The sequence below is a fragment of the Cuculus canorus genome, chromosome 2 (assembly GCF_017976375.1).
Source record: "Cuculus canorus isolate bCucCan1 chromosome 2, bCucCan1.pri, whole genome shotgun sequence".
NCBI classification, from domain to species: domain Eukaryota; kingdom Metazoa; phylum Chordata; class Aves; order Cuculiformes; family Cuculidae; genus Cuculus; species Cuculus canorus.
In genome coordinates, this window is record NC_071402.1 from 127,855,338 (window position 1) to 127,876,151 (window position 20,814).

Here is a 20,814-nt window from a genome sequence, read left to right on the forward strand (position 1 = left end):
ACCTTAGGGGTTTTGGACCACATCAGTCATTTGTACTATATAGACCATACATATTCCTGCAAAGATAAGTAGTTTAGGTGTGAATTCTGTATAATCAATATGGGTGAAATCTTGGCCTATTTACGTCTGAAGGATTGCAAGGGCCATGATTTCTCCCATTGATCTGTCATTTTTTTATTTGGATGAGAGCACATCTTGTATCATCTATGACTTAATGTAAAAGGGGACCAGTAAATCTGTAATGGTTCAGGTGAATCATAGAATCACCAGGTTGGAAAGGACCCACTGGATCATTGAGTCCAACCATGACTGTGTAGTGTGTAGATGAAATACAACATTCACGAAGAAGCATACATACTATCCCTTAAAACAGTACTTTATCACATTAGTTCATTAATTCCATTACTCACTGGAAGAGTGACAACAAACTTCAAGTAAGTACATGTGTCCAACAGATCAGAAAGCTAGAAATAGCATTTGCACAAATAAATTATAAGGTAAAAAGGGATGAGGCTTAATTGTGAATATAACTTACTTAAAAGGAGATATACAATGCCTAAAGACTGCAGTTACGTACTTAAAAGAACACGCTCAACTTAATTTTTAAGCATGCATTTCAGCCATTTCCACCAACCAAAGCTGATAATACTCAAGATGGTGCCTCGGAATTTCAATGTGGCAGACATCTCGTTTTACAAGAATTAGTAGAACAACAAGTTCCAGAGCAGAATCAAATGCTACATTTTCCAATAGGAGATGACAGGACATTAGGGATGGGTTTGGGTTAATCATGGCTAGAACACACTCTGCTTTTCTAAATGAGTTCTGCCTACAAAATCTGCCTGCTTACCTTGGATTCCCGGCAACGCTGGGACATCAGAGTATTTTTGTGAAGGCTGCATGAAACTGGTGTGTTATCAGTCATTGTCATGCAGACTTTGGTAAGAACGACTGTTTTCATTTTGCTTGTGTTTCAATAACAGAAACCTAGATCTAGCCCTCCTAGAGGTTATTGATGAAGTGTCTGAGAACTGCATATACAAATTAATTAATGGCATAGATATATGAATGAGTTAATTGCATATTAGATTAAACTGATGTGGACATATCTGATGATATAATTATTGAAAAGATAAAATTCTTTGTGTTCATTTGTCAGAGTCATTATTGCATGCTTAATTTACATTTTGGAGGAATATAATTAACCAAGATCTTTTAGCAACTGAAAACAGATTACACCATTTTTCTTCCTTTTACTGAATGAGAAATATATACAGCATAAGTTTTGTCTAGTGTCAAACAAGCAAGAGTTACTATACTGTGTTCTACAGTCTGTAAACCAACACTTAGATGCAGCGTTAGCTGCTGTGATGTTAATACTATGATGCAATTTCGGGGTGACTGTTCAAGAATCAAGGATGGAATGCTCTTGCCCGTGGTGCAGGACAAATGCACGCCACTTTGGATGGCCTGTGGCACCCTCTGGTCTCACTGAGGTGACTTGCCATTGGCTGGAAATACCCTGACCAGCAGGTTAACTGGCAGTATTGTCAGCCAAACTGGCTTTAAATCTGGCCATGGGGAGCTGATGGCTAGAGGCATTTATTACATGCCTCTGATATCTGTGTCGCAGTGAGTGGAGTTATGCTCTTTGATGTATCTATGTTCACTGACTGATTTTTAATTCCTTTTGTATCACATGGTCTCTCAAACGAATAGCATTTTCCTTTTCTAGAGCATCCGATCTAGTGAGTTAGAAAATGTGCCAAATTTCCAGATTGTGTTAACTGTGTAGGAATGGGTAGCGTAAACCTTATCAAGCATTGGGAAAGCCAGATTTGCTTTATTCTCTTGGGGTAATCTGATCCTTATCATATAACAAGAATTAGGATTTATTTGCAAAGGAAATCATGGGCTGTACGCACTATTAGATTCGCATGTTGACATCCTCAAGCTGACTTTCCAAAACTGGAGACATCACCTCAGTACTGCAGTATCTCTCATGCAATCTTTCAATTGGAGCAGAAGACGGTGGGACACAAGAGAAACCCTGTTTCTATTTTCTCTTTTTATTAGGAAATTCAGCCTTTCCTGCACCTTTCAAACCCAACTAACTTATCCCTAATCTCATTCTAGCATATCCCTAGGAAAATAAGATACTTCTTTCAGGAACATGACGCATAGCCAGTATCTCTAAACTACCAAAAAAAAAAATCTTTGTAAGGAAGATGGAAACTCTTGAAGGCCTTGATTTGTCTTGCAAATAAGTAAATGAATAGCAAAATAGAAGAAATCCATCTCCACAAGATAACTCTGAATTTGTGTATTGAAAAAAATACACTGCGCAACTGTAATTATAGCATCTATGGATTTCTGTAATACTATGTAAATACTAAATGCTTCAACTAATTTGAATTTAATTTTAGTCTTAAAAAAGACAAGTTTTATAGAAAGGCTATAAGAAAATTTCAGAAATGTTATTACTACTAAATATTCCTCTACTGATCCAAAAAAATATTCACAAAACAATTTAAATTGTTCATTACTAGACAAATGACTTGGTTTTAATAACATAGCCATAATATCCTTTAATAAAAAAGACTAAATAATGAAGTAATACAAACTTTGCTAATGTGTCTACATATTATTCTTCTTAGTGGCAGACCATTATGAACACCACCGCCAGACCCAGTCCCCAAAACTCTACTTGCATAAATTTTTCCATCTTCAAGCGTATGAAATTAATGGATTAATAGGACTAATTATGGTTACTCAGGTAACTGTTTGCCTGATCAGGAACATGCACTCTATTAGTTGGCAGTAGATGATCAATGGCACCTACATATTTCTACAGGTTTTATCATACCTTTATCATATTAAGCCTTAGGATGTAATATTTTCAGTATTACAATATAAAATCACAAGTTTTATTGTATGTAAATGTGTGACTTGTCTAATTTTAAAAATGCCATCCAGTCAGCTGGAATCATCCTGCTTTATCCTCAGCTTAGGAAAAGAAAAAATGCAAAATCAAGTCATGGACCTTTTCCACCTCTGCTTCTCACTGAACTACCCTCCTTCTGGTAAGGTTGCAGCACTACCACTTTTGTTTGGTCCCAAACCTGAAGTGGGTAGATCTAACTTCTTTACTGAAATATGGGTTCATAGTCTAGTCACCTAAAGCCTAAGAAGCAGGTACCCAGATAGTATACCTTCTCCATATAATCAATAACTCTATCTCAAGCAAAATAAAGAACACCTACACATGTTCTTCCTTTCCTTAGTTTTTCTACCACCTGAGTATACTTGGGACTGTTTTTCCCCAGAGTGCAACATTTCCCCAGTTCCCATCTTCAGTTAAGAACCTCTGGTCCTATCTGAGTCCTTAGAGAGGCACTGATGAAGACTGTAATTGTGGTTTCTTATTTTTTGTGGTTTTCTTCATAAGTTACCCTCTCTCATACAAAATTTTTCTTTGCTTCTTTCATCTGAAACAATGATCTAACAACCTCATCTTGACAGAAGGAATTATAAGTTAAATTCTCGCTTTTATTGGTCAATAGGTATAACTGGATTTTTCCACAAAATGAAATAATAATTTTCTAACAAAATGCAGGTTTCAAATGCAATGGTAGCCTAAAATACATCAGGAAGACACATTAGCCCATACACAGGGCTCAATTTAGGACGAAATTCCACCAAGTGTTTAAACATGCCAGTATTCAAACCTGTTTGAAGGCTCAACAGAAAATAATGTAGTTTATTCTCCTAGTTGCATAATTCTGTGCACCAAGATACTTCGCTTTCATTAGTTTCATCACCCATACCTAAAATAGTACTTTATGCTAAAATTAAATCCATACAAAATATAAATTGTAACATTTATTTAGCAACAAATAATATGGGTTTTTTTTGAACTTAATTGGAGGCACTGATCTTTAAACTAATATTAACAAAAAAAAATCTTAATAGTAAGTATTAAGATTTTCTTGTCACTCAAAAAATATTGTAACTCATATTTGGAAACAATTGGGTTTTATTATTTTGTTTTAGACTCCATCAAGGCAGATGGAGAGGAAGACAAGGAGAGCAGCTAAAATGAGAAATGTAAATTCTTTCCTTCAAAATTGAAGTGTTTTATAATAAACAAAGAGCTAAATTTCTAGTTGCTAAGAGACCTACGTCAAAACAACTACCTTTTCCTTCTAAATAAGGACCCAGCACAGGCTACTATTTAACTCTTTGTGTTCTCCAGATTTCTACATCATAATGTCAAGAATGAACAAGGAAAAAAAAGAAAAAAACAGATGCAGGTAACTACAGCAAAGACAGATAATAAAACATAATGCACTTGACTGTTTTATTCCCTTTGTATTTAGGATGCTATAAGAGCTTCCTTTTTTCCCCAGGAAAAAAATGCAAGAACATATCAGAGTACATAAAATTACTATGTTTCATTTAAGTAATAAGATAAACTATCTCCAGAATGTGACCCTTTAAAAAACAAAGGAAGGTTTTGAGCAATATGATTAAGTAGTGGCTGTATTGCATTGACTATCTCTCACAGCGTGGGTGTCTTTGATCCACCATGTAAGAGAATGTGTGGCTGCAGGCCAGCAATAACAGCCACAGAAACCTTTAAAGAGTCAGGAGCTTTCCCTTTCCACCTCCACCCCCTCCTTTTTATGTCAAGGAAATCAAACACGCAGCTAAAGGGCGTCATAAATATATCTGATCACTGTTTAGGGGTTTCCAAAATGGGCCACTGGAGAGACTATCTTTATTGCAAGGCCAATCTCAGATTTAATCAAAGCAAATGTGCTTTAAAATCTAGTTGATTAAACTGGAATAAATGTCAAAACAAAGACGAGAGAACAGTATTTACACAGAAGACATCTCTCTCTCTCATTTGTGCAATGCCAAGGGCAAGTTTCTGCACCATTCTCCTGTTCATCAGGAAATTTGTCTGAAGTACACTCTTCTGGGCTTTGGGAACAGAGAGGAGGCACTGTATTCTCAGTTAGCTTTTCAGCTGCTTCAATGTCTCCATAAATACTTCTCATGTCTTTGTCATTCAGGATTCAGTGAGAATCCCTCACTTAACCACAGAACTATGAACTATAGTTATTAATAACTACTTGGGTCCAGCTCTTTAAACAGCCCTATCTGTGAAACCAAGACCCCTCACCTAGGATCAGTGCATGTGGTGTATGTATTCCTCCAACCGGCCTTGTCTCACTGTAGATGTAGTGGAAAAGAAAAATGCCAACTCTCCATTCAATTTAACTTGCGCTCTATAGACTATATGCCATCTAGATAATAATTTTCTGACACTGGAAGAGGTGGAAATCAACACCTGTATTCCAATTCTTGTGGACTGCTGAGATGCTGGAGACCTTTTTCTGACAGAGAAAAGAATATCAAAACACAGGAGATCTAGATTAGCAGCCCGTGAGAAATTTGATTGTTGCCAGCCTGAGCCCCATTAGAGCACTTTACTTGTAATGAACGAATAGGGTATAAGAGAATGCATGAAAAGGAAACTTAGCTGGTAAGAAGGGAAAAAATATTCTGAGTAATTGGATATTAGCTGGCAAAAAGCAGAAAGGCAGCAGGGGAGTAATGTATACAGCAGTCCTCCCTCCAAAAGCTTCCTCTGCTTCTTCCAGCTCCCTAATGCATCTGCAGCCTTTCAGGAACTGTGTGGTTTTCCAGTCCGCCCAAGCACTTGGAGTACCTCAACTTCTTTAGAGAAATGGTTTGTCCATCTTTTAATACTACCTGGTGAACTTTCAATGGGAAATATATGACATTTCAGCTCCTCGGGCCTGTCTGCAGCTACAGTTCTTTAAGAAATTTAAATGACCTCTAAATACTGTCCAGGATTGTTTCAGTCATAATAAGCATAACACTAGTGAGCTGTACCTTGGTGTACACAAGCCTGCGGTGTCAGTGAAATGGATCGAATAGGCCCTTTGTTTCCCATCTTTGTTTCTATTATTCAAAGTCCGTCTTTCTTTCCTGCTTTGCCATTAGTTAGGAGATTACATGCAAAAATTTTATGGAGCATGGTATCATCTTATTTTTGATGCAGAATCAGCTGCAGCGGAGCTGAGTCATCTTCACCTCAAAACTTCGTTGCTATGTTCATGCTCAATAATTCCAGTGATTCAAAGGTCACCAGAATGGTGCAATTCATTTAGTAAAGTTAGTAGAGATATATACTAAGATAAATAAAAGTAGACTTTACTCAATGATTTAAAAATACTTGTGACGAGAAAGGATAACCTAGCAGAAAGAGCTCTGAAAGGCCAACTAGTAAGCCAGGTGTATCCCATACCTCTCAAACATCCTAGATACTTCGTCAGGGAGGCTTGGGAGAGGAAAGGAAGAGGGGAAAACACTTGCTTTTGAATGCTGCCAGATCTCTTTTGAAAGCATTGTGAGAAAAATTGAGTGTGGCTGATCCGATGCAGAATGTAGAAGTGCAAGCATGAGTTGGCAAAGTTGGAGACATGCAGGATGTATACATTTTTTTCTCAACAGCCAACATGAGACCACTTACTCTTTAGTTTGGGTGTTATCGCCATATGGGCTACCTTAGGTACACGTGGAGGTATTCTTGCTCTTGAAATCAGCTCTCTCACAGGATGTATTCCTGAATTAACCTATTAGTTAATGAACTGCAGACTATTTCGTGTTAAACACGGCCTCTAGAGGACAGTACTGTGTTTTCGGGAGTAAAGCTAGTGGCATGGTAATAATCAGCCACCATTTTCAGTCATGATATATTAGTCTTCATTTACTTGGGTAGTAATTCTGTGATCCCTGTAAAATTTATTTATGCTATTTGTAACCCCTAAAAGGAAAGATGAAGCAAATTACTTATTTAATCTTCAGTTAACTTGCACCCTCATGATGGTAAAACCCATCTTCTACCAAAATCACAACCTCAATGCTATCTAAATACAATTTTTTTTCACTCGAATTCGTTACAGAAACAGGGATAAAACATACCACCAAATCACAGAGTGTTCTTATTGATTATTCAGGCCTGATTGTTTTGTAAAGCATTTGCAGATGTTCAGGTCAGCATTTTCTTTAAGCTGAAGAAGAAACCTTACTCACAATAGTGAATGGTATACTGAAAGAAATAGATGTTTTCTACTTCCTATGGTGGCTAACTGTCACATAATCATTTTATGCATATCATTGGATGACAAGGCACTTCTGAGGGTCAGTGTTGGTATTTTCAAATCTAACAGTGTTGGCCAGCGTCCGCAATTTGTTAAACCAGTAGAGGCTGAACTGCTTCGATAGAATTGCACCAAAAATTCACGATGCAAAAAATGAGATCAGAACCTAGCCCTTCTCATGGCAGGTGATGGAAGGATAAGAGAACAGAATAACTTTGAATCTTCACCCTCCTTTCCTTCTTCCTCAAATCAGACAGATAGCTATGGGAAATATTTATCATTAGAAAATGCCTTCTGGAAAAACAACAGATGCATAATATTTATTCTTCCCGCTGACAATCTGGAAATTTATGCATAACATACAAATTCTGCTCTATGAACCCTTCATGTAACTATAACCATCAATGTTAAGAGTTTCTGGCAGGGTCTGTGTGACATATCACATACTTTATCCAGAGGCAGCTAGAAGACACCTGAAAAAGTTGTTAGCATGCTATAAGTGATGAAGTACTTAGGGACATGGTTTAGGGAGTGTTAGGAACGGTTGGACTCGATGATCCAATGGGTCCTTTCCAGCCTTGTGATTCTGTGATTCTGTGATTCTGTGAAGTGCCTTGGAAAACAATGAGTATGACAAAAGACTTAGCAGGTCATGGATGTAAATTGGCATGGGAGTTAACATGTCATGCCTGCCCTTGGGATTGAGAGCACAGCTAGTTGGTCAGCTGGATACAACCAAGAACACAAAGCAGGAAAGGAGAATAAAGTGTCTTAAACAGAGCTGTTTAAAATGAGTGTAATCTCTTGGCTCTCTAGGCCAGCAGATCTAAATTAAAGCAAGAAGGCTCTGGGCAGAGAAAGAGAACCTGAGAGACTGAAGGTTTTGTGGATCAAAAGGAGGCAGGGATAAAAAAAAGGTGGCAAAGTCAGAACACTTCTATTGTGGAGAGGAAATTGAACCAAACTTTTTATGTGCAGATTCTTCTACCTTTGTAGGGACCCAAAAATGCATATGAACAGCAGGAATGTGTTTAAAAAGTTTGTTTAGAAAGCTTGGCTTCTTGTTGTGAACGACCTCAAAGACACCCGTAAAAAAACAATCCTAGTGAGAGGGAAGCAAACTATGTAGAGACTATGAGAAAGGGACTGTGCAAACACTTGTTTGGAGGATTAAGGAGACTGGAATGTCTCCTACACATTCTGGGCAGGAAGGTTGAAGCAGAGGCCATGTAACTGGGGTGCTGTCAGGCTCAAAAACCCCAGAAGACCAAGTCCTAAGATCATTTTCTAAAGCAAGAAGCTGTTCTGAAACCTGCCATAGTTCATTTAAAATTCTTAAGAAGGTCCCAAAAGTAGGACCTCTTGCTTTTCTTTCAATTTTAATGAACTGTTGCTTGAAGACAATTCCTTTCAGGGAGAGCTAGGTTGAATTCTTGTGTAACTATGGGTTGAGAAGAAAGGGCAAGATGGACCCTATTTCTAAATAAGCACAGTCATGCAGAACTGTATAGGAGTCTGTTCATACACGGCAGAGTCAATATTGTTTATCACTAAGCTAATGATATATTAACTTTCTTTTATTATAGTCAGAAGCCTAATTGCTTGCTATAAGATATGAGTTTCAGTACTGTACATGTTAAGTATGTCAAATATTCAGAGGAGTGGCACACAAAAAGCTTTATAAGATTGGTTTAATGTTTGGTTTTATTTTATTTTCCAGGTTTTCTTCCTTGTTTAAATGAATGCCTTGACATTAGCATGTCACAGTGCTTCAGACACATGACCCGTTCAATGGTGTGGTTCGTGTAAGTCTAATCAAAACATGTTAGTCACATGAATATTTGTGAAACGCAGGGATGACAGCTGCACTATATGCATCCAGGATGAACTATCTCTTCAAATGAATGACATCAATGTAATCTCTCTGAATTCAGCCAACTATAAGTCATGTCAGCTATGTTCTACCAACTTTACAAGACTGTAGGACCCTAATCAATCTCACAGTCATGTTTTTAATCCAAAATGTTTAACCTTGCCCATTTACAATGTCATGCCTTGAAACTCGCATAGCAAACCAGACTCATTTCATTTCTTAGAAATTGTCTTTAATAATTTCTGTACTTGCTGACTCATAAACAATATGAATGTCAGAGAAGTGTAACTACTTCCTGAAAATGACTTTCTTACATAAAATAATATTTGGGATATTATATCAAATTGACTGAAAACAAACATAAAATGAAACATTAAATGTTAGAAAGACATATTATTCTATAGAGGATAAAAATATTTTTCCTATGCATTCACAATTTAATCTTCTAGCTACAATAATTATATACCTCATAATCCTTACATGTTAAAGCCACCTTGTGTGATGGAAGCACAATCCTGTCAAAAGAATTTGCATATGGCATGCTGGCTTATTAAATCCACCATCATAATTAACTGATTAATTTTAAATTGTGTAATTTTAAAAGGAGCTAAGAAAAGACCCAATAAAATACTCAAAATTCAAAATATCAAATTTTACAGTATGAGGCATGATCAAACAGAGAATCACACAAATATATCACATCAATGAAGCTGTTAAGTATATTTTTGCAGTAATTTCAGGGACTGTGCTATTAAGGGATTACAGTATAGGCAATATTTTCTAAGACTAAAGAATGTTCTACTGTATGGTAGATGCTGAAGGGAAGGCTAATGAGAAAAAGAGTGATTGTGACAAGCAATTATGTCACCTATGTGAATGGCTTAATTTTCTAAATTAGCCACTTTGATAATTATGACATCTCATTTGTCTTTTAATTCCATGAGCTGTGAAGTTTACCTTTGATTTTTTTCCAATCAGATAAGAGGCTTTGATAAGCCAAGGGTCTATTATGTGCCTGAAAAACTCACATTTCAGTCTGATTGTCTGCTCATCTGCTTGAACTGCAGCAAATAGCACTTTTCACAAGGGCTCTCCAAAGAAAGCTTTCACTCTTTCTATTTGCACTAGCTATTAAAAAATATTTGCTAAGCAAATTAATAATGTAAATAAGACTACAAGTGGGAATGTTTAGTCTGCTTTAGAGGGAAGGCAAACAAACTGTTTTCAAGCACTTCTTAAAACACTTGAACAAGCCATTTGCATGCAAGCAATTAGCATGTTAATTACAAATGGTTCCCTTCCACTCATTAGAACATTTCTGAGATTCACTGACAAATAAAGGTCCTTATCTTGACCTGTAATAGAGTCACGAAGCTTCTGTTAAATTAAATTAAAAGGAAAGAGTAGTATTTTAAAGAATTAGTTCTGATTTGGAATTTAACTACTGTAATCCTTGTAACTTCCACATAAAACTTATTTAAGTGCACAATGCTGTGCATGGTTTACATTCAATATGAAAAATAAATATTTCAGGCAATTTTTGAAGATAAGTGTTATTCAGCCTTCATTTTCTTTCCCTGGATAGGTATGTTTTTTTCTTTGCAGGGACTGGGTTAACAACTATGAGAAAGAACACAATGACTTATGGAGAAATCTGACAAAGTAAAATTTAGTGATATCTTCTCCCATCCATTTGGATGCACTGGCTGCTATTTCACCCCAGAGGGAACAAGAGTAGACAGATTGTTCTTTTCAAAATAAAAATATGCTGCATTGTCATTATTTCTATTTCATGCTTTCATATGGTCATGAAATCAGGAGGAATCAATGAAAAGTACACTTTATTCTCTAATAGCAATCCTAACTGGGCAGAATAAAGTCCAATTACTTTGATCAGGATGTCAATATTTGTGATACTGAAACACAAGGCATACAAGTTTTATAGTGGGCAAAAGCTGTCATACTCAGTTGGAATGCAATACTCACGGAAAAGGCTTGTACAGCTCTTACTCAAAAGGCCTTTCCTGTTTATCTGTTGTTTAGTGAGAAAGGGTTTTTTTATTGCTTGTTTTTGCCAAAAACATTTTCCATTTTTATTCAAAAGGCTACACAGATGTAGAAAAGACATTACAAAGTCTCATGGCCGATGCTAAATGACTTGTATGCAAAAGTTATTGTTGTTCCAAACTGTCTTTTAAATGAAATTGTCCCCCTCTGCTCTCCAATAAGTACCTAGGTGAGACACCAGTTAACAGTGATGATAGACTAAATCACAGCATCATGAAAGTAGCCAAACCATTTGAAATGTCAGGTGAGTTTTTCAGTATATTCTTTTTCTGACAAGTTTGAGTGATGACAATGCTTTTGGAAACGTATTGAAAAAAAAAATCTGTTTTTTTAAAAAAAAAAAATAAACATTTCAGTTGTTTGCCATATTTTACCAAAAATTAATTGAAGTTGTAGTATTCAGTGTTTTTCATTAACTTCCCCTTGCAAACTCAAGTGAATATCTGGTAATCTCACCTATAAGATCTCATCTGGCATGAGATACAAGCTGATCTCCTCAGTGTCCTCAGACGTCCAAAGGTTTTGTGAAAGTTTACAAAAGAAACGCTATGACATGCTATGACGCAGCTTCCTGCAACAACAGGCTGCGGGGGCCTTTCCAGTCCTCCCCTCCTACATTTCCCTTTTGCCATTTCATATTGTCCTTCACAATCTAGATATTCGGAAAATTCTGAACATCCTAGTATCTGTGAGATGGAGCGAGCATTCAGCACTGAGCTCTGGATCTCTCATATTAAGGATTTTGATAAATTTCATGGGTTTGTTTTCATTCTTTTTTTCATTCTTTTTTTCTCAGAAAAGTTCCTGAGGCAGTTCGGGTTCAAATTTTGGACTCACTGAAGTCACTGATCACAATTTCATTGCCAGCATTTTGCTTTGAATTGCCTACCCCATGTTTCAGTACTTTTTGTGTTAAACACCCAGGTTTCAATATTTTTGTTCCATGAGACAGCTCCTATAACATTTATGAGCTTTCTTAAAAACTCACAGAATGGCACTTTAAGGCTTTTTGGTTAAAATGCCTCAAGAGAAATGCAGTTAGAGATTTTATAAAGCTTAGATTAACTCCTGCTTCTGAAAATAAAATAAAATATTTGGTAGAGAATTAATAAATTTCTAATGACTCCCCAAAATTTATATCATTCTTATTCTCTCATTCTGTCCTCACCTTAAAGAACTGCCACACAAATGGTACAGTACTGTGTACCACAGTTAGACCAGGTGATATCAAGAGATCCCTTCCAACCCAAAAGATTCTCTTATTGAAAAATCTTGATGCAGAAACATTTATTTAAAACACCTGGAAGAGAGAATTTTGAACTACCATACACGGTTTCTACCATGTGCAACTCAGCTTTGTAGGAATTCAATACTGAATAATTATAATACAATTAAATCTTTCTAAATGCTAAAAAGGAAAATGTGAAAGAAATATTGGAGGTATATTGCAACAAAACATAGATAGGAAAAGAAATCAACCACATTTGGACAGATAACCCACTCTATGGCCTTATAATTCCATTCTAAAAAATGCAGCAGAAATCCATTCATTTCCTTGCCTGTTCAACTTCCCACTTAAGTCTCTAAAATATTTCTCTGGTTTCTCATGTTTAATAAATTAAGTCACTTACACAGACACACAAACATTCATAGCCCTACTTATGAGATTGGCTTTTATTTCTGACTGCCTACACTGGAATCTATGCAGGATATCAGATCTGCTATTTCAGCCATCAGCTCCTCCTTCCTCTAGACCTGCACGCCTTCCCCACAGCCAGGGACAGGTTCTCTTTATTTTGTCACTTATAGATATCCAATTGCTAACTTAGTAACTATTCTTGCTTCTTCTAATGTTTCTTCTGAAATCTACTGCATCTCTACTTTCGTGTCTCAGTTCCTATTCAAGCTACTACTTAAATTGTTTCCATTTCCACAGGAATATTTCCAACCATGCAAACATATTTGAATTTGGGCTTAATTTTTGGTCTGTTGTGAGATTCATGGTGGCAGACTTTTTTCAGAGTTCAGCTCGGGTTGAAATCTCCACTACTAGTGATTAGATTTTAACAAGTGTTTGCCACAGTAAGAGCCAATGACTAGAGAAAATAGACATTACACCATAGAAAATAAACAAACAGACCTTTTCTTATGGATTCATTTCCTGCAGAAATCAAAGGGACTTATGCATGCCATGATGAAAAAAAAAAACCCAAATCCACTAAAACTAAATAGTCAAATAAAATAAGAATATATAGTATGGAAAACTGATGTTTTCAGACATGAAAGCTGACAACCTGAATTCTTCAGACTGGTGAGGCAACTGGATGCTATTTAATGCTTGGGAATGGTTTGCCTGCTGGCTTACTTGAGCTTTCAACAGCTGTTTGTGTTCTCTCAATTTTTCTGTTTTATTTTCTCACAATTGCTCTACCTTGACTGTGAAGAGCCTTGAAGGACAGCTGGGGTGACACATTGAGTCTGACTGATGGCTGCAGGACCTAGATGGTGAACTCTCAAAAGTATTGCTGGCAGATACTTTTACTGCTGGAACAGCTTAGTTTTTCCTGCTCTTCCCTTAGCTGAAGCTTTACTAAATGCTGAGCAGTCACTTCTTGGCTAAGGTCCATTCAAGCTGCATTCAGATCTTGCTGGGATGGCTACAACCCCATAAAAGTTCATTGTTTATATTGTCTCTCAGTCATAGAGATTTTGCCAGCTCGTAAGCACATGTATTCTTAGAAATTCTTCAAAATAGCTGCCATCAATGGGATGTTTTCACTTCACTTTTACTGCAGAGAAAATCCTTTCAGAAAATCTCTGTCATGCCATTTATACATACTGTACTTTTTATATGGAGATATTTATAGGGCTGTGAGAGTTTTGAAAAACTGGAGTTGTCTTTGTTTAGCACGTCTTTCAAACCAGAAGTATATCATAGGTCAATAAAAAAGTCTCCAAGACAAACATTTTCTTTTGTAAAGTAATCCTTTCTGAGTAGTCTTCTGAAACATCTATTCATTTCACAGCACAAAAATTCTGGTGGCTTTCAGGCTTCCTTTTCTCATACTTAGACTTATAGGCGAATAATGCCTAGTTTTAATCTGCCTCAGACTTGTCATTTTAGCCATGTAATTTTGTGTAAATATGATATCCCTCACTGATGACTCATCAAGCAGGATTTGTCTACAGTATCACTGCTAACAAATGAATGTCACTGGATGCTGAAATTTTGATCTATAATACAGAAAATGCTGCTTGTGAGGCAAAATATAGAACAAAAGTCTGCAACCTTGAAAAACGTCTTTGCCTAATTTGTGCATTGGTATGTGCAGTGGGGTTCAGTTTGGTAATTTTTTATTTCCTCTTTGAGTAACCTCTCTAAAAGCTACTTAGAGCAACATAAGAAATTTTTGTTCTTCAGTTCTCCTAGATTTCTAGGTAGTGCTGCTGTGTTCCATTCAACATCAAACAAATGCACCAAATACATGACATGCATTTTGAAAAAGGCAATCAGTGATCTCTACATCTCTAGTATTACTCTATGGAAAATAATGACATAAAAAGAAAGGTTTTTAGAAGAGTTGCTCATTGAGAGACCGTAAGAGGTGAAATGTGAGAGTGCTAACAAGCAATAAAATAAAATTATGTTGAACTATTTGTATCTAAGGGCCCAATACAAAGCCTACTAAAGCCTACTATTTTTTCATCTTCTTTTCTGGTTAAACTGTTGAAAAGCAAGTTTTAGAGACTAATCCTGGGCAAGTAGCCATTAGTCAAAAATATACAACTTCAATAGATTTATTCTTATAAATCTTATGAAATTAAAGGCAAAATTTAAATAAAAAGTTTGGGTTTGTAACTTTCTTTGGTAGATTAATGTCCTTCAGCATTTTAGGAACAACATTTTTATTAAATCAGCCTATTATATTAATGTTATTTTTTTCCTATAACAAGAGCCTTGGTTCCCCTATTCCTCTCATTCTTGAAAGATAAGATAAATTGGACCTTTACACCTAGACTGATCCAAAATAAGGCAATTAAACACAGGTAGTTCAAAGCACAATGCAGCAGAGGAATAGAATTCCCCATCTCTGGAGATGTTTGGGAAGAAAGGGAAAAAAATTCTGTCAGGTTTCAAACAATTCTGACAGCAGTTCTGAGCTGCTTAGAGAAATCACCAGTTGAAAAGAAAGAGAATATAGCACAGGTAAGGCAGGGAAAGGGTGTTATCTACAGTAAATACAGTTTATCATATGGTTATAGAAATTTATTACACAGATATCAAAATATATATTTAGTATAAATATCTATAAATGTATATGCAGAGACATAAATATAAATCTCTCCATATAAACTCAAAGATTCTCTCACTCTCTGTTGTCACCACATTCCCTATCAAATCCACACCTAACAATAGCACTATTTCCTGCTAGAATATTTAAGATCTGCTTAGAGTGAATATTCTACTATTCCCTGAGATCTTTTATCTAACTCTCTTACCTGTGTTAATATATTTATCATTCTCTCTTTATGCTGTCATCCCTGTTTTATTGTCACTCTCACCAGCACATTGTTTGCATCCGTCCCCTGGTGGTTTTATGCAGTGCCCTGTCACGGCAGGAAAAATATATGGTTTGTTATTCATTCTTTCTATAGCTTGTTGAGCTCTTCCATATTGTCTTTTTAGGCTCTCACATCTCAGTCTCCTTCTGTTAATAAATCCTAACATTAGAATCAATTTAAATAGAAAAAAAAAATTCCAAACCTATCATTTTTTTGTCTCTTTTTGCAAACAGACAAACTTTGCTGGAGTAAAGACTTAAATCATAATCAGTATTTCAGAAGGTAAAGTTTGTAATTTTGCTTTTATAGTTTTAATTTGCTACTAGAAGGGGTGAGAAAAGAAGGTAGGCTTTTAGGAAGGAGATGAACTAATTAAGCTCTCTGTCATAGTACACTGTGTTGCACGTATATTATTGCATTTCCTTCTTTTGCTAAGCCTCCAGTGATTTTTACAGTTTCTTGCTGTATTGGAGCAAGATATATTGTTAAGGAATTTCTACAGCTAAACATTAGAAAATTTAATTTCGGAATGTCATACAAGGTCTTCTCAATCCTCAGCTATGTAATATGTTCTTCATCATTTCAGATACAGGCACAATATTTAGCGATCAATAATTCCTCATGGGTTGCCTCCCTGAAACTGCAGTTTCTTCTGCAGAAGACATGCATGTGGTGGAATGCCACCTGCGGGACCTTTAGGATCATAAAATGAAATTTGTTAAAAGATAACTAGTTAGATAGTTACTAAGAAAGAACTAAAAAGAATTAAAGGATAAAAAAAAAAGAAAGAAGAAATTAATGAATGAACAAACAAATTAACATAACCTCCTCTTCAGTTTGTAAGCATATATATTTCTTTATTTAATTCAAATTTAAAGGTTTAATGAACTTCCATGTGAGTGTTGGATCCATTAAACTCAGTGTGAATTTTGCCACTAACTATAATGAAAACTAAATGCAGCTTGCAAGTTGGGGTTTTTTTCTTGTGGAATTTGAAATTTTTATTTTCACCAGTACATCTTGATTGATCCACTTTTATTCCTGAAACATGAAGGCTGTTTTTCAGGAGAAAAAGCATAATAAAAAAACTACAATTGCATAAACCCCTCAAACTTGTGTTTCCATTTCTTGTTCTTTAAAAACTATTGATTTAATTTGTATTTATTTTACATTAACTTATTCACTCAAACAGCGCTGCTGTTTGATACACCTTTCTTGAAATTTGATAGTTATGTTAGCAATGTTTGAAAAATTAGTATCCTGATAAATAATATGTTAATTTTAAAAGCCTAATTCTTATGTCTTTTTCTTTAAAACCACAGTAACATAGGTTTAGTTGCATTTTTGTACCCAAGGAAATAAATGCTAGGAAAAAATAGGCTTCTGTGTGATATTTTCCTGAAAGTCTGGGGTCTGATTCAGAGGGAGTTGAATAATAAGACAGGTAATGCCAATACATTAACAATGCTGATGTGGTTGTCATGTATGTTCTATAAAGTGTATGCCAAAGAAAAATGCTGGCACGCTCTGTGTTGAAATATCAGCTTAGTTAAAGAATTCAAGATGAACCATTTGTCTTTTACCCTTACCTCACTACTCCTGCCAGCAACCCTCTGTCTGCCAAAATGAAAAAGGGACAGCTGCCAAAGGGGCGGATTTCAAAGTGTGATTTTTTTTATTATTTGTTTCAGTTTTACTCTCTCCCACCTTTGAGATTTTTTTCTCTACCGTAGCAAATATGGCATTTTGGGTAATAAGATGAGTTAATCAAGAAAGCTGCTACCTTTGAAAGCTCTGTTTAGGCTGGCTTTTCTCCGAGTCTTTACATAGGAATGGGTGGAAAATCTGCAGATATCATTATCTTCTTCTAAAATGAGGATCTCTTTACCCAAAGTAAATCCAAGCCAGAGCGTCTGTAGCAGCAAATGCCCACAAATCTTCCTCTGCCAAAACCTTTAAGAACTGCATGGTCAAAAAGCAGTAGGTGGGGAACGCCAGCTCTGTGCATACCTTTGTGTAGCGTCCGCAGATTTGGCTAGAATGACACTCTGTCTGCTATTTAGAAAATGTATTCCCTCAATGTGCTGTTTAAAGGGGTGAGGAATAAGTTTGTTCCTCCCAGTAGCACTGGCAAAACTTACTGATTTGCTTGGTAATTGGACCTGTCAAGATAACAGTGACCCAAATCCATAGATTTAATGAAAGTGTGGAGTATTTTAGCCCAGCAGAAACACGGAAGATTCAGCCCTGGAAGAGTGTAAGGGCAGGTATTAAAGTGAGATTTGAATCTTGAATATCTGGAAAAAAGTTTACGTGGGTAAGGCTCTGAGTCTTAAATTTGATGACATAATGAAATATTTTTCACTATTTAAATTCTTTTGCAACTCTTCCCTTACTTTTCTATCCCAGTGACTTATGTCCTATCAGGTGCCCACTTAATAACATTTTCAAGCAACAATTTTGAACATTCAAATGGGTGAACAGACCTGTCACAACCCAAAGAAATATAAAGCCAGCAATGGCTTGAGGCCAAGGTTTGTTAAAATATCTGGTTGAAAAGACCAGCCAGTACTCTCAATGAGTGGAAGACTGCCATGTGAACCAACTTCTCAAGCTAGATATTGAAGAATCTATATGGCAGTGCAGATATAAGACACAAATTCATAGCAGAACATTATGTAATGAAAAGCAGTAATTGTGTTTCTTGTAGAGATACTTGTTTGTCTTCTAAGGCTGACTGCAGAATTATACTTGCTAGTGGAATACGTAGTACAAAAGGATTTTTTGAGTAGGATGGACAACATTAATGATGGATCTCAAAAGCAAAATTAGACCCCCTCTGATGCAAGATGGCTTACACAAGGGTCATATAGAAATGCAAATTCCTATGGAGAATGTTGATCTCAACGATAAAGAATAAAAAAATTAATTAGTTTTTATATTGCACTCTGGGGATGACATTTAGACTTAATCTTGCAAATAACTTGTAATGCCTCACTGTTATTGTCACAAAAGTTTGAGCTATGGCTCATAAAGGCACCCAGAATACCTTTACAAGGCATACAGTCCCCGAGCTATTTACTGCTGATGCTACAAGCCTTTTGTCCATTCTACCATAAACAAAATGGAAGATCCAGAGTTGCCGGCTGTTCAACATATAATGGAAGGGTTGCTTTTTTTATAGTTCACCTACCATCCTCATGTGCAATTGAATGTGTCTCCCATATACTGCACTTGCCAATTCTATCTACAGCAATTATTCTGTTCTAGTACTCCATTGCAAAGTTCCTGCCAAGAATGAGAAATTTGCAGGTGGTTTCTACAAAGCAGACTTCCCTCTCATCTCTTCACAGGCACCCTGCAGTGGCAGCTGAAACATGATGGTGCTAATGTTGTTCACGTGGAAGGCCATGATAGAGACTAAAGCTGTCTCTGTTTAACCTAATCCAGATAACAGTTTTGCTATCTTTTTCCCATTATTTTCAAGTGAAGGTTGGTGCTGTCTTTAACAAAATACTTTTAAGCTACATGATTAAGTCAGGGGCTTTAGCATTTTTCTTATTTTCTGATTACTCCAAATTAACTTGTAATTCCATTTAAATATAATTCTTTTGGGTGCAGGAGTTTTCAGATTATGTTTTAGCTAGGAAGTGAGTATGTGACTGTTACTGAGTACTAAAACAACTCCAGCATCAAGCAGCTCCACTGCTTGGCAGTAATCATAGGTTCACAAATAATTGAGACTGGAAGGTTTTTCATCCAATCTCCTTTTCAAAGCAGACCCAACTCAAATGTCAGATCATGTTGCTACAGTGCTTTATCCAGCTGTTCTTGAAAATACCCAAGGACGAAGACTTGCAACCCCTCTCTTCTTCCACTGCTGGAGTGTCTTCATGGTGTAAATGTTCACGACATGCAGTCTGAATGTTTCTCTTTTCAATTACTGCCTCTCATTCTCTCATATGACTCTGAGGGGCATCCCCTGTCTTTTCAGAGAGCGCATATGACTCTGAGGGGCATCCCCTGTCTTTTCAGAACTTCCCCCTAGGGCCTGGCAAGGTGCTGTCAGGCACCTTGAAGCCATCAGTTTTTCAGGCTTAGCAAGCCAGCTCCCTCAACCTCTTCTCATTAGGCGAATGCTCCAGCCCTGATTATCTTGGTGATCCTCCACTTAAACTTGCTGAAGGTTATGAATGTTTTCTTGCACTGGGGCCGAAAAACTGAATGCAGTATTGTACATGGGGTCAAACATAATGCATGGTATGCACAGGAAACCTGCGCTGCCCTGTGGTCACCTACATTCAGCAGGTACTTCTGTTGGCTTCCATCATCAGCCCTCTTCTCCCTCTCTTTTAGTAGGCACACTGCAAAGCTGCTACATCTGCCACCAACAAGTAGAAACCTCAGAGGTAGAAGACCTCTTCTGTGGCTTACAGCTAGGGAACCACAGTGCTCAGAAATACAGGAATGCAAATTTGTCCTTCCCAATCTCCAACCAAGCCAGTAGGCTCTGGAACCAGTGCTTCTTCTTACCATAACTAGACAGTTTTGAAGTCAAGGGATATAAGTAGTCAAAAGACAACAAATATTGGTTAGAACGCAAATTAGCAGGCTTTAAAATCACATTTTTTCAGTCTGGACAAGATACATAAGACTCATATTTTTATGAGTCTTTTTGTTCTCTCTTCTGAAGCCTGTACTCATCCATAATGTCTGGGTTTTTTCCTGGTAGCAGGGTACCAAAAAGATGTAAAACAGACAAAGAAAAATTTATCAAAAAATATTTCTTCCCTGAAATGTGTGAAATTGTTAGAATATCTGATGATAAGGTAAAGAGCTTCATACGGTCTATGTTAGTACCACATTGGACTTGAATAATGCAGTCAATCCAAAGTCTTGCTTTAATCCTTTATTCTGAACATTTGCATGATTGTGCTTATTCTTAGACATTGTATTCCCCTCAGGGTGGCAAGAGTTTAAACCAGTGACTAAAGGGCCCTTTTTTATCAATTGCTTTGGAAAATCACATAAGTCTGACCCGTTGCATGCAGAAAATTGAAATAAGATTAGCTATAATTCAAAGAGGACTGATTTGGACGGGGAAGGATGTGGTCA